This window comes from Salvia hispanica, chromosome 6, assembly GCF_029641045.1.
Source record: "Salvia hispanica isolate PSC_SH4W2 chromosome 6, Shi_PSC_v1, whole genome shotgun sequence".
Taxonomy (NCBI): Eukaryota; Viridiplantae; Streptophyta; class Magnoliopsida; order Lamiales; family Lamiaceae; genus Salvia; species Salvia hispanica.
The window spans coordinates 3,377,870-3,393,732 of NC_142697.1; the positions used below are offsets into that span (position 1 = coordinate 3,377,870).

The 15,863-nt window shown below is 33.5% G+C and overlaps 1 pseudogene; it reads left to right on the top strand.

The window, feature by feature from the left end:
* Nucleotides 1-3,830: 3,830 nt before the first annotated feature.
* On the top strand, nt 3,831-6,154 carry LOC148923060 (acetylajmalan esterase 2-like; annotated as a pseudogene).
* The last annotated feature ends 9,709 nt before the right edge of the window (nt 6,155-15,863 follow it).

The following is a 15,863-nucleotide window of genomic DNA, read 5'->3' on the forward strand; positions in this document are numbered from 1 at the left end:
ACAATTACTGTACATACAAAACTGATTTATTTGATGCTTTACTTATTTAAATGATATCTCGTATTATATCTCTTTAATATATTTATTATGCAATAAAAATATTAAATAATACATAATTTTGTCAAGGATGTTACAGAACCTATATCGTACCTATTAGTTATCTTTTGATTCACCATATCTTTCCCATAGATGTTTAGATATATATTTTATTGTTCAATAAGTTAGGGTACTAAGTATTATAAATAGAATTAGATTGTATCATTTAATCATTCAAGGAATAAACTCTTTTCTCTACCAATCTATTGTGTTCATAAATCGTAGCTACCCAAATCCTCCCAACAGAAAAACCCTGCATGCATAACCCTACCCCTATGTCCGTCGAGCCGCAAATTCCGTCGTACCAAGCCCCAATCTGAGCGACGAGAAATTCCTCCCGCACGCCCGTTTCTTTCACAATGTTTGGAGCAGCCATTAGCTGGAAGTCAAGTCTCCAAAGCATGGATGGCATTGAGCTCCAGCAGCCGTAGGATAGAGATTAGTTGGATTGTTCTAATCTCAGCCGTTCATTTACTAGCTGCTGTTGACTGTTGAGTGTTAGTATAAAAGGTTTTTTGTAGAGCAGTTTGTTTTGTCGATTCAGTTTTCATACTCTCCGACTCAGCTCATCTCATTTGATTCACTATTCTAAATAAGATTTTACTTTTCTGTCGATCTTGTGGTCTTCTTGATTCTTCAACATCAATTGTAGTTTGATTTCATCGACCTAGGGAGTCTGATGCCAATCCTTATACCTTGGGCTTTTGGATCAATATTTATCTGACGGGACATTCGTCAATCTGTCCTGGACGACGTATATATGAAAAGGAAGAAGAGCAACAAAGGCCGAGAGAGAAAGAAGAAGAACTCATCGCACTCCGGACGAGCCGTTGATCACAACGAGCCAAATACTTATAAAACTATGCTTAGTCTTGTAGTTCGTCTATTTTAATTAATTATAAGTGTTATTTTAGTTTTTTTTATTTTTTATCTTGAGTCGAGCTGTTATATAAACCTCCGTCCGGGTTTTCTTTGACGGTTCTTTCCCAAAACGTTTAGGAGGTCGAACTAGAGAGAACTAGGTTATAATAGCTTCAAATTATTATTTTTGTCACAACTCAATCTCGTCGTTTCGATTTCTTTAAAGTCATTTTAAAATAAAAAGAAATAATAAAAGAAAGGAATAAAATAAATAGTTATTTTAATGAAACAATCATTTTAAAATAAAAAATTACTAGTGTAATTTTTTCTATTTCCCAATACTTGTATATTAGACGTTGAAATTTGGCTTGAGCTGATTTGAGAAAGATCATCATCTTCGTATAGTATAGTTTGATAGAGTTTAATGAACTATCATAATCTATGAAATAGTTTGATAGAGTTTTATCAGAATATGATCAGTAAAATTATTGGATTGTAAACCGTTGGAAAGAGGACATGTGGGTCTCAAGTATGTTGGAAAGAGAAACATGTGAGTCAGTGTATTGAAAAGAGGATATCATTTATAGGGCTATAGTTCTAATTGTATTTTTCCTAGGTATCTTTAATTCTCTAGTCCTATAAATAGAGATGTCCATTGTATCACAAATAACAACTTAAGCCTAATCACAAGGTAATTTTCAAGAGTTCTTGAGTTTTATTTATTGCATTTTATTTTTCAACATAAACAATATATTAATACAAGAGTCCATTTTTGCTCTATTAAAGTTTAAACATTGCGCATTCCCATGCAACTTTTGCAATTGCAGCTGTAAGATTTGTTTGCGATTTGTAGTGATTTTATTTTATTTTATTTTTATTATAAATGGCCTTTCCAGAATTTGAGACTTTATCAACAAAAGACAGAGACCTTTTGCGAGAAGGTGGCTGAGACATACGATCTGGCTCGGCCCGATTTCGAACGAGTGAGTCCCGAAATTCATAAGTTTTCCATTGTCTTTAACAACGAGGAGAAGTGATGCGACAGCGTATGTCTCAGAATCTACCAATAAGACAATAGCAAGCCTTTCATGTTTGTCTTGATATGGGAAAAAGTCTGTTACGTCGGCTGGTGGCGTTGAGTCGAGGCATGAGCTTGGCCTCCAAATGCACAAAGCGCACCAATTTTTCCACAAGTGGAAAGCCCAATCGATGGGTGTGAGTGAGGGGGTGATCTCCGACGCCGTCTGATTGGAACGAAGGCAAGCTTACTCAGTTTGTGGGATTAAAACACCTCAACCAGTGTAATTATGGAGTCTGCAAATATGTACATACATATATATTTTGGTCCCTTATTTGACATAAATTTGAAGAATAAATTTTTATTGCTACTACTATTCTTATTAGAAAACATTTTTTAATTATCAAATGTGTAATCTAAAATATGTTGGCATTATCAAACGTTAACTAAAATGATGTAATGTTTTAGGATGCTAAACAACATAATATTATAGTACTAAAGTAAATAATTCATTTGTTGAGTTATGATTTATATTAAGTTATATCAGTGATAAAATCTTGATCAGCTACAAAATCAGAACAAATCAACTTATTTGGTAATTTGTAGGTGAAACCTAAAGCCAGTATGTAAAACCATAATTTGACTGTAAAACCCTAAACCCTTATTATTATTAGATAATTAACTTTTTAAAATTATCAAATGTGTAATAACAAAATATGTTTGTGTTTATCTCTGATTTCTCTCTCCTCTATACCGCGACCAGTTAGTACGTTAATGTAAGCAAGGAGGGAACAACAATTAGTCATTGAACGAAAAGTGATGGAAAACCGATCAAAATTTGATCTTCAGAGCAATTATCAAATAGAAATCTAATAGTATCAAAAGATATTGGTACAGACTCTTAAACTTTTCTCCTTTTTCTTCTCCTTTGTTCAGAGATTTTCTCATCTGGATCGCCCATGCTGTTTCTCTTTCGATTGCTTTGTTCTCTTTGTATTTATATTATTGGTTTAGTTGTTTGATTTGTCGTTAAAAATATAATCTACTAGTTTGTTAGAGATATGCTTTAACTAGTATTAAAATTAGAGTCCAATAGAATTATAGTCCAATTCGAGTACTATTTGATGGAGTACCAACTATGTTTATTCTAATTACATTCAACCTTGACCCAAAAAAAAAAAGATTTAGTTACATCTAACATGTAATTAACCTTGTTAGAAAAGGAAAATATTAAAATTAAATAAAAATAATGCTAATATGTTTATTGTCCTATTTACATGTATTCCTTTAGACGTACGTGTTTCTTGACACCTTGTAATACGCATAAAAAATAATATTAATATACACTATAAATTATCTTCAACATAAAATTAGTATACTTAGTAGTATAATTTAAAAAATCCAAGCATATCAATTGCCAATCCTTTCAAACTTCGAATTGGATTAGCATCTTATATATACTAGCTACATTGGTGATTGGTATTGTCTTTTTGTTGTTGTGCGCTTAGATTTTTCTCTATTGGCGAATTTGGTGAGCATCTTATATATACTAGGCTACATTAGTGATTAGTGATTGGTGTTTGACTATTGTTGTGAGTTTAGATTTTTGTCGATGGCGTTTAAAGCAATATTCAGTGTTTTAGTTGTTTTTGGTTTGATTTTTTCTGTTGGTGCTGTTCGTAACATTTTTGGGTACTGCCACTTCAATGAAATTTATCAACTTGGAGATTCCATGAGTGATGTAGGAAATTTGATTGAAGAGTATCCGGTCGGGGCCTCTACAAATTTCGTGAGACTGCCGTACGGCCAAACGTTCTTTGAGGAAGCTACAGGTCGTTGCTCCAATGGCCTTTTAATGATAGACTATATTGGTAAGATTAATATTAATTTGTTTTAGTTAATTACTATAGATGCTTTTAATTTAGTTACAATCACAATTGTGAATATATGATGAACAGCAATGTCCGCTGGGCTTCCTTTGCTTCCACCGCATAAACACAAGGGGACTTGGTTCGGGAACGGAGTCAACTTTGTCGTGGCTGGTTCCACCACGTTGCCGTCTGAGGTGTTAGCTGCTCATAATGTAACGAATTCGGTGACAAATAGTTCTCTTGACGTTCAATTGGATTGGATGGACTCCTACTTCAATTCCACCAGCCTTGATGAGATAGGTAAACCATATATACCCTTTCTTTTACGATCTACTCTATAGAGGATTGATGTGCTGGGCGCTCAAAATGAGCGCCAGCGCGAGCACCCCAATTTTTTTTTTTTTTACAAATTCATTTATTCTCTCTTTTCTTCTGTTTCTATTTTTTTACTCTACAATCTCTCTTTCAATTCAGCGCCTCTTGCCCAATTCTAATTCTCTCATTGATGCTTCTTCGATTGCCATTGACGCATAACTTGGAATGCGATATTGACTATCATATTTAATTCTCACTATTTGATTCTCCAATTTTTTTAAACTATATTCCCCACTTTTGAATTCGATATTCCAGTTGGATTTTTCATAAATAAATTCTTAGATTTCAGAGTATGTAATTTCTCATATTTCATTGCTTATTCTGCTAAAAGTCTTCTTAATCTCGTATCATGGTTATCCGTTTATATTTGGTGTGTGATTTATGAATTGAAGCAATATCAATGGTGGAAGTGAAAATAAGAAAAGCATTCGACTTTGTTCCTTCTGATTTCCCAGTGTGTTTTACATCTTTCTGCAACTTTGTGATTTTTGAATTTTTAGAAGAACGTAACAAATTATTAGACGTGTTCTGGAATTTGAACTTGGAGAAAAAACATTTTGTAATCTTAATTTGAATAGAAAACGACGACAAAATTGAGCAGATGAACTTTTGACTCTATGGCAGAGCTGAACTAGTCGAGAAAGAGTATTATTAATATTAGTATAAAATTGAAAAATAGAAATAAAAGGGAAATAAACTGATGAAAAAAGGTGTTGCTCACCGGGCGCTCAAAATGATTGCCCAGCAGATCAACCCTCCTACTCTCTCTCTCTCTCTATATATATAGGGTTGCGTTAGTGTGCTAACTAATTTACAGTAATAACTAATAACTTTCAATTCAGTGTATTAAAATTATCAATACAAGACATAATTATATCAATACAACATGTAAATTTTAAATATCAACACAAATCAACATAAGAATATTGATAAATTTATGTCTTTGTGTTGATATTTTTAACATACAAAATTGATGTTAGTTATTAGTTATTACTATAAATTTGATTTGGTGAGTATATAGATCGTTTCAAGAAACTCCGAAGTGCTATGTTCATGGTCGGAGAAACCGGTGGGAATAATTACAACTACGCAATCTTTCAAGGGAAACAAATGGAGGAATTGAAAAGCATGGTTCCTCAAGTGGTTGAAGCCGTGATTAATGGAACTAAGGTGAGTTGACATATTGCCATGCATCAATTAGAGAAAATTGTCATTTTTTTTTAAATATCAAATTATATCATCACTTTTCTACCTTTTACGATTCCTGATTAATATTTCTTATCCAAAATTTTACATTGTTCTATATGACAGATCGAAAATTATGAGATGATTTATAGAAGATATATTGTAAAAAATACAAACAAATTTAATCAATATTTTAATTAATTAAAGTGGAAAGGTTATGCTTTAATTTGCTATTTAGTTATGGTATTGAAAGTTATGAATATGATTAATGTTGCAGAGAGCTATAAAGATGGTTGCAAGAAGATTGGTTGTTCCCAGAAACTTTCCGATCGGTTGCCTTCCGATATATAAAACTGCATTCCAAGGCGCACCCCTTAACAACTAAAGTTGCGTGACAGAGTTGAATGAATTTGCGAAGTACCACAACGAGCTTCTGCAAGAAGCCATCCTCAAACTCAAACTAGAGAATCCCAATACTGTCATAGTCTACGGCGACTATTACAATGCTTACCTAGATCTCCTCCAAGAGGGAAAACATAATGGATATGAGGTAGAGAGGGCTTGCTGCGGAATATGAGGGAAATACAACTTCGATTTGGAAAGAATGTGTGGAGGAGCTAATGTCAGTGTGTGTGAAGATGTTGATCGACATATAAGTTGGGACGGCATCCACATGACTCAACAAAGCTACAAGCACATGGCTGCATGGTTGATACCACGCTTCTTTGCTCAACTCGCCTGCTTTTGATCATTTATCACTTTCTTTTTAATTTCATGCTCTTTTATCATTCATTTTATTTTTCGATTCCAAATTTTTGTGCTACTTAATTAAATTTGTTACAGTTTGTTTTTTTGATTTTTTTTGTACATTACACCCTTTTTTTTTTCTCATTCCTCTACTATTTACTTTCTGCATGCTCCCAAACAATTATAACTAAATAAAGATAATACTTATATTCAAAATTATTATGTATTGGTGTCGAGGGAATTCTATGTCTATAGACTCCTATATTAAATCTTAGTGATATTTTTAGGATAATAAAACACTAAAAAATATTATGGATCTTTGATTGATAGTATTATACTAGTCCTATGTCAACTACTATATTTAGTCTAATTAAGAGTCAATGTCAAATTTAAATTAATTTTTATGATTTAAACTTAGTGATTTAATATTTTAAATTTTAAAATTTATGGGATGGACCAAATTTTGAACAAATTTCATGATTTAAATGGCTATTAATCTATTTTTAAAATAATTAAAATTTTATTACTTCAAATTCAGTTACACTAAAATTATAACTACAAAATATTTTGAATTTCATTATACCTTATTTGTTCTCTTTAGTAGTGGACTAATATAAGTTTGAATGTATAATTTGGAGGAAAGAAGAGGTTTGACTAAAAAAGAATATGCGACGTAAAAAAAAGAGATGACAGTTATTCCTGTTAATGTGTTTCCTTTATCACAACGCAAAGCAAAGCAACGCCGCTGTTTCGTTTATTCTTGCCAATTTGGTTAAGTAAAGCTCTGCTCTTCTTTAATTGCAAACCCCTAACTAGGGTTTTGATTTATGAAAATTAGATTTAAATACAGGAACGCAGAACAATATCATGCGTAGGGCATTTTTAGGTCATGGTTAGTGTATTTTTAGGTCATACTAACCAAGAATGACTTAAAATGATCTTAACATGACATTAAACTCAAATCTTATAATATGATCAGTTGAGATTTTCAATAATAATTGAGAAATGAGATGCAATATCAACCACTCATTTTTATTAAATGAGTGGTCCAGATTTTGCCAAAAAAAAATATTTTTAGATTAATTTATTATGAAAGGGCAGAATTGGAATTTTATGTTTTAATTAGGGGTCAAGAAGATGGCCACCGAGAGACTCGTCGACGCGGTGATCCAATCATCATTCTTCTCTCTCAACCAGATCAATCCTTCGAAATTCTTCGTCATTTTGATGTGGCTTCGCAGAAATTTCCTCAGATTCGCGACACCGTAGCTCCGGATCACGAGCCAGAGCTTAAAAGATCTGAATCGACGGCTGAGAGTGATCTGCCAATCCTTGTAATCGATCACTGATTTCTTATCGGAAGCTTTGTTTCTTAGATATTCCAGATAGGTGGAGAGAGCTTTCATGAGCGCGGTTGGATCCTTCACCGTTGAAGCTGAAGGAATCGGCGTTTTCGACGCCGTCGAGGAAATGGCGGTATTCGAGAAGCTGAATCAGCAACTGAATTGAATCAATTGATGATCTGAATGTTCGATTCGCGTTAATTGAAAACCTATTTCGGTGAAATTTGGGGAAAACGCAGGGAATGGGGGTTCGAGAAGCTGGTATTCAGAGATTCACGAACGAGGATAAGGCGGGATCGAAAATACGCGATTCAGGCGAGAAACGCCTACGCGACCGACGTCCACATATCGAAGAATATCGCCGGTGGGAGCCTTCACAAGACGGAGAGCAGAATCCGGTATTACCACTACCACAACACGATCACTATGCACGAGGAGCTCTGCCGCAACCTCCTCCTGCCGAAGGCGGTGATTTCTGGAATTCGCAAATCGTATTTGGACACACATGTACTTTAATTTCTAATCTGATTTCATTTTTCTCGTTTAGATTTTGATTGCAGCAGCCATGATCCGATTGATTTTGTATTGATTTTATACATATTCTTCCTTTTTCCCCTCAGATTTTGTTGCTTGTTTTGTTTTTGTTGTTTTTTCTTGCTTGAATGATTGGTGTATGGATGATGATTGATGCACTTTTTATTTGCACTATAAATACCTGCAAGTATACAGAGTAGGTATAGTATAGCAAAAGGTTAGTACCGGGTATCGAACACGGGGAAGATGTACACAAAGTGTCTATCTTCTACTAGAACTCAATTACTATCTGGAGAAACAAGAATTTTTTTGTAACTTTTTGAAAACAGTAAATATTAAAAACGGTAAACAACTAAAAGCAAGCAAATCACGGAGAGAAAATTATAGAGATAAGGGGAATTCCAGGGATGTGCTTTCGCTTTTATGGTTATACAAATTCCAAACTACAATACCCTAGCACAGATAATACTTTGAAAGGACGAGTCGCCTAGCTTATGCTCATGCGATACAAACGTTGATTACTAACATTAGGGTTGTCAATCCTAACACGTAACTCCAAAAAGCTCCTAAGACCCTTGAAAAGTCCTCACTCCCAATTAACAGTGCCGTTTTAAAGGAAGCTAACTGTAGTGTCTACTAAGTGGATCTAACTCGCTAGAACTCTGTCACAGTTATGAAGCAAGTTGTATTGAATCATACATAATTGTGTCACTCAATTATGAAGCATCATGATTAACTTAGGGAAGAAACAAAGTAAAAACAAAACGGATATTAAATAGAAAACGGAATTGTATAACCAAAGTTGCTACTAACACATCCCTAGAATCCTATGAGTTTAGTTACACATGACTGAATAAACTAAAAACATAGATTGAAGGGAAAGCAATCTGAACATAAAACTAAAGCAAATAAAACCCGTAGGTTGAATCCTTGTCGTTCTTGATGTTCTTGAAATCCTTCTTCAACTCCTTGCACAATTGAAGTACTCTAGCTTTTGATCTCTGTGAATGTGTTCTTGTTGTGTGTCGAAAAAAAACTCTTTTGATGAAGCTTGAGGTCCTATTTATAGGGGAAGATTATTCCTCATCATAGAAGGAAAAGATCTTCAAAACTTGGTAAATCTTGGAGCAAATCTAGGGCTGGTCAGATTCGCCGCCTTTCTCCGGCGGGCCGCCGCACCTTGGCCGGCGGTCGCCGCGTTGGAGTCCGGAGATTCTGACCCTTCGGTGGCGGACCGCCACATGTCCTCCGGCGGTCGCCGGGCGAGACTCTTCTCCTAGCGTAAATTTCCGAGGCGGGCCGCCACATAGCTCTGACCGCCGGGCGCCGGCGGTCGCCGTACAACTTCGCGGCGGTCGCCGGTCGCCGTCTGACTCCAGATTTCCAGACTATGCGTTTTTACTCACAAAACACGTCAAAATACCAAAATGTATAGAATATGCAAATAATGGACATGTAGAGTGATTTTGATAACAAAAACGAACCAAATAATGGCCTTAAAACAGTGCAAAATCCGGGCGTATCAATGATGAGGATGGAAATTCACCTAAATAATGAGAAGTCCTGTTAACTGTGATAACTCTAACTTTGTTTTAGTTGTTGACATTTGATATATGTGAATTATAAGTGTTACACCTATTTTTTTAGTTGTTGACATTTTAATACGAGTTGTTGACATTTGATATTCTGGCTATTGATATGTAAATTATAAGTGTTATTTTTTAGTTGTTGACATTTTAATACGAGTTGTTGACATTTGATATTCTGGCTATTGATATGTGAATTATAAGTGTTATTTTTTAGTTGTTGACATTTTAATACGAGTTGTTGATATTTGATATTCCGCCATTTTAGAAATGAAATGACGATAATACCCCTTAGTTGACATGATTATGACAACTATACACGTATAATGTCAACTATAAGTTGTTGACATTTGATGCAGGCTATTGACATTAAATGTGCAGACTATTGACGATAATACCCCGAGTTGACATAATCTACTTGCAGTTGACATTTCGAAAATGTTGTGGATTATGTCAACTATACACATATAATGTATAGTTGTTGACATTTGATGCAGGCTATTGACATTTGATGTGCAGGCTATAGACGATAATATCCCCGAGTTGACATGCTGTTGACATTTTGTAAATATTTTGGATGAGTGGCTGAGATTGCATCTCAATTCTCAATTAGGGCTAAAAATCTCAACCTAACAAGACTCTCTCTCTCTCTATATATATATAGGGGAGTGTTATATTGCTAACTCAATACCTAATTGCTAACTATAACTAAATAATAACCATTAGATATTCAAATTAAGGGCCTAGATCATCAACCACGAAATGTCAATACGATCAACAAAAATCGTCAATAAAGCCATAGGATTAATTCCATAAAATATCAATAGGGGTATTAATGTCAATTAAGTACATGTTTAGTTATAACTAACTTTTAAAAGAAATCCCAAAACGTTAAATTCATATAACATATATCAAATTAAAGATAATTTTATAAGGATTCCAACGATATCATAGATGCATATGTTCCGACGTCAAAATTTGAAAAAAAATTCAAAATTTTTTCAATTTTTTTGTAAAGCAGAAATGTCAACATACTATATAAAATATGTCAATATAATACATGTAGAATGTCAATATAAGCAATGGGTTAACATTCTTAAAGCATTGTGTTGACATTCTCAAAGCATTGTGTTGATATTTCTGAAACACTATATTAACATTTTCATCTAAAACCCTAATTTGGCGTTTTTTTTATCTTTATTTATTTTATTAATAAAAACGAAAATTACACGTGACAAATTGTAGACCACACGTTTTCTAAAATCCTATGGCCTTAAATTAGTTGTAGTTAGCAATTAAGTGATGAGTTAGCAATTGATCACTCCCCTATATATATATATATATATATATATATATATAGGGGTGCGTTAAAATGACAACACTCTTAAAATGACACTGTGACACCACGCTAGACTGCAATATTATATATGCTAGACTGCAGTCTAGCGTATTGGATATTGCAGTCGGGAAAAATTGCAGTCTAGTGTATTAGATATTGCAGTCCGTGAAAATTTATCCTTGAGCAATTTTTATGATTGCCACATGGCAGCTTATTATTCGTCCACATGTACAAATGATTGGCTAGGAATGGTGGTATAGTGTTACTTTAAGAGATGTTGTCATTTTAACACAATCCTATATATATATATATATATATATATATATATATATATATATATAGAGTAGTGATATAGGGCAAGCTCCCCTTAAGTGTATAACTAGAGAACAAATTTCAACCACAAGATTAAGAAATCAAGGGTTGAAATTCAGCATATGATTTGAAAATTGGTCCAAAAAATTACTTCACTATAAGCAAGAATTTATAAAGGCAGGGTAAAATAGTCATTTAACAAACAAAGTTGTGATTAGAACTTGAATTCCTCTCATTTAGATTAATCTTCTTCTGCCCGCTATCTCTTCTGCTCAAATTCTCCATCGATTCTCCACCGATCCCCCTCTTTTGCTCAAATTCTCCATCAATTCTTCGCTTTCGCTTGAATTCTCCATCGACTCTGCACCGATTTCTCTCTTCTGCTCGAATTCTCAACCAATTCTCACTCATAAACGACAACTTTATGTCGCCGCCGCCGCCGCCTTCTTCAGCTGCGCCTAAAGTTCATTTGATTCACTTTGTTGTCGCCTCCTTTTGGTTGCTCATTCCGTCGTTGCCTTCGTTCAGCATACTTAATGCCTTCAATTCGTAAACGTATGTTCGTCGACATATTTATTATAGGAACGATTCATTTTACCGATTTTATTTGCATTTCAGGTTGACAATGGAGTCATATTATGCTTATTCATTTCAGTTTACAATGAACTAAAATGTAGAAACGTGAGTATACTATTTTGACATATGAATGAAGTATATTAACTCTACATGGAGTCATATTATGTTTCACAGTGAATCAAATTATGGTTATAGTAAAGTATATGATGCATCATTAATTTATATTGCTCTGTTTTTTATTTTAGTGAAGTATTCCATGGTTATAGTGAAATGTTTGTGATCCATGCTTATATTGCTCTATTTTTTCATTTTAGTGAAATAATTGCTTAGAGTGAAGTGTTTGTGATCCATGCTTATATTGCTCTGTTTTTTCTTTTCAGTGATGTAAAACGTGTTTAGAGTGAAGTATTTAATGGTTAGAGTGAAATGTTTGTGATCCATGATTATAATGCACTATTTTATCATTTTAGTGAAGTAAAACGTGCTTAAAGTGAAGTATTTCATGCTTAGAGTGAAGTGTTTGCGATACATGCTAATAGTGCACTATTTTTTCATTTTAGTGAAGTAAAACGTGTTTAGAGTGAAGTATTTCATGCTTAGAGTGAAGTGTTTTCGATTCATGCTTATATTGCTCAGTTTTTTTATATCAGTGAAGTAAAACGCGTTTAGAGTGAAGTAACTAATGGTTAGAGTGAAGTGTTTGTGATCCATGATTATAATGCACTATTTTATCATTTCAGTGAAGTAAAACGTACTTAAAGTGAAGTATTTCATGCTTAGAGTGAAGTGTTTGTGATACATGCTAATAGTGTACTATTTTTTCATTTCAGTTAAGTAAAACGTGCTTAGAGTGAAGTATTCCATGCTTAGAGGGAAGTGTTTTCGATCCATGCTCATATTGCTCAGTTTTTTTTATTTCAGTGAAGTAAAAAGTGGTTAGAGTGAAGTATTCAATGGTTAAAGTGAAGTGTTTGTGATACATGGTTATAGTGCACTATTTTTTCATTTCACTGTTATAGTGCACTATTTTTTCATTTCAGTGAAATGAAACGTGCTTACAGTGAAGTATTTCATGCTTAGAGTGAAGTGTTTATGATCTATGCTTATAGAGTACTCCCTCCGTCCCACAAAAGATGTCACACTTTCCTTTTTAGTTTGTCCCACAAAAAATGTCACATTTCCCTTTTTGGAAAAATTTCTCTCTCACATAAATATAAAAATTATATTTTCTCTCTCCATTTAACACACAAAACAAAACCTCCTAAAATCCCGTGCCGTCCCACAAGTGTGACATCTTTTGTGGGACGGAGGGAGTACTATTTTATCATTTCAGTGAAGTAAAATGTGCTTAAAGTAAAGTATTTCATGGTTAGAGTGAAGTGTTTGTCACCCATGCTTAAAGTGCTTTGTTTTTCCATTTCAGTGAATTAAAACATGCTTAGAGTGAAGCATTCTAGTGTTAGAGTGAAGTATATTGTGTTTATAGTGAAGTATATTGTGAGTTTACCATTTTGGCATTTGAATCAAGTATATTGTGTTTATAGTGAAGTGTTTTATGCTAATAGTGATGTATATATTGTTTACAATGAATTGTTTTGCCTTTATAACGAATGATGTTATTAACATTTTCGAAAATTGCAGGTATACTTAATGAAAGACGGAGAGAAAGACATAGAACAGCAGAAGCAGATCATGAATGAAACTTTGGCTTCTATGATTGAAGATTGTAGTAGACATATGGACATAGATGTGGAAAAAATGATTGCAAACTTCAACAAATTTCATGAACAATTGTACAAAGTGATATAATTCATAACATGTGTCTCTTTTGTTCACTGTAAAATTTATTAGTTCATTTACATTAAATAGTTTGTTCATATTTTACATTAATATTTGGTTCATAGTATAAGGAATGCAGAACATACTTCACTAAAATGGAAAAAAGTACATTATAAGGCATGCAAAATATACTTCACTATATGCTCAGTATACTTCACTGAAATGAAAAAACAGTACACTAACACATGCAGAATATACTTCACTATATGCTCAATATACATCACTATATGCTCAATATACTTCACTAAAATGGAAACAGTACACTTTAAGGCATGCAGAACATACTTCACTATATGCACAATATTCATCACTATATGCTCAATATACTTCACTGAAATGAAAAAACAGTACACTACAACGCATGCAGAATATACTTCACTATATGCACAATATACATCACTATATGCTCAAATATACTTCACTAAATTGGAAAAACAGTACACTATGCACAATATACATCACTATATGCTCAATGTACTACATTGAAATGAAAAAACAGTACACTACAACGCATGCAGAATATAATTCACTATGTGCACAATATACATCACTATATACTCAATATACTTCACTAAAATGGAAAATCAGTACACTCTAAGGCATTCAAAACACACTTCACTATATGCACAATATATATCACTATATGTTTAATATACTTCACTAAAATGGCTAGAGTCAAGTATTCAATGGCTAGAGTAAAGTGTTTGTGATCCATGCATATAGTGCACTAATTTATCATTTTGGTGAAGTAAAATGTGCTTAGAGTGAAATGTTTGTGATGCATGTTTATAATGAAGTAGTATATCGTATTTTAGTGAGCTGTATTGACTTTATAGTGAAGTATATTGTGTGTACGATTTTGTATGGGTTTTATAGTGAAGTATACTGTCTTTAGAGTGAAGTGTATTGTCTTTATAGTGTAGTATATTGTGATTACATGTTTAAGCACTCAAAACATATTTCATTATATACTAACATCAACAAATGCTTCATATGCATTTATACGAGTGAATTGTAATGAAGGTAAAGTGAACCAATTTTGTCTTACAGTGCACCATCTTTGATCATCTCACAAATTTATGAGATAGAAAAATCAACTCTTGCGATGAAATACTAAATTAGCATATCATGAAATCGACTATTAGAGATGGAGAAATCAGCTCTGCTATGAAAATTGATATAGCAGATCGTGAAATTAACAACTGACGATGGAGAAATCAGCTCTTGCGATGAAAAGTGATATAGCAGTTTGTGAAATCGACAATTAAGATGAGGAAATCAGCTCTTGAGATGAAGATTTTGCAAGATGTGATTGTTGAACAATGAACAAGAGCGTGAGCGATGAAGATTGTAGCAAATCTGCATAAGTTTTGTTGCGCCATATTGAAGCGATGGACTCCGTCGAGGAAGAAGAGGATTCTCTTATTGTTGCGCAAGACGCTGGTGATGCGTAGATGGAGATGAAGTTGTAGGAGATGGAAGAGGAGCACGAGAAGGTGAGGCGCGAGCATGGAGGTTTATCGGTGGCGGAGCGGAGGAGAGCGTCGCCGAAATCTGGATGATTTTGTGTGAATCTGGATGAAGCGTGAATCTCCCATAGATTATGGTTTCCAAAAATGCCCTTGTTAATTACTTTTTAATTAAAATATATAAAAATAGTTAAGCCATAAGATTAATTTAGAGTATTAAGATGTGTGGCTGAGATTTGTTCTCTAGTTATACACTTAAAATTAGTTAAACATTGATCACTCCTCTATATATATATATATATATATATATATAATCCATCGCCATCTTCATTACTTTCCCTTTTCCTTGAACATCATTTCTTCAAGCTAATTTGTTAGCAATGTTAGGAGAGGAAGAGGCATTGAATTTGAATCCATTCGGAGATGGAATTTCATGGGTTAGGGCTTCGATGATCGGAAGTGGGAGTTTTGGGCGGGTTTATCTCACTACTCTGCGAAACCCCTCTTCCAAATGAAGGTTCAATCTGATCCACATATTTTAAAATTTAAAGCTATAATTTGATCTTAATTTTAGATTATAATACTATAAGCAATATAAGAGGACCCTCTTTAATGTTATGTAATTATTGTCTCATTTGCAAATTCATCTTGATATGTGTATATTGTAACTAGTAAAAGAAAATAAATTGAATAGATGTGAACATAGATACTA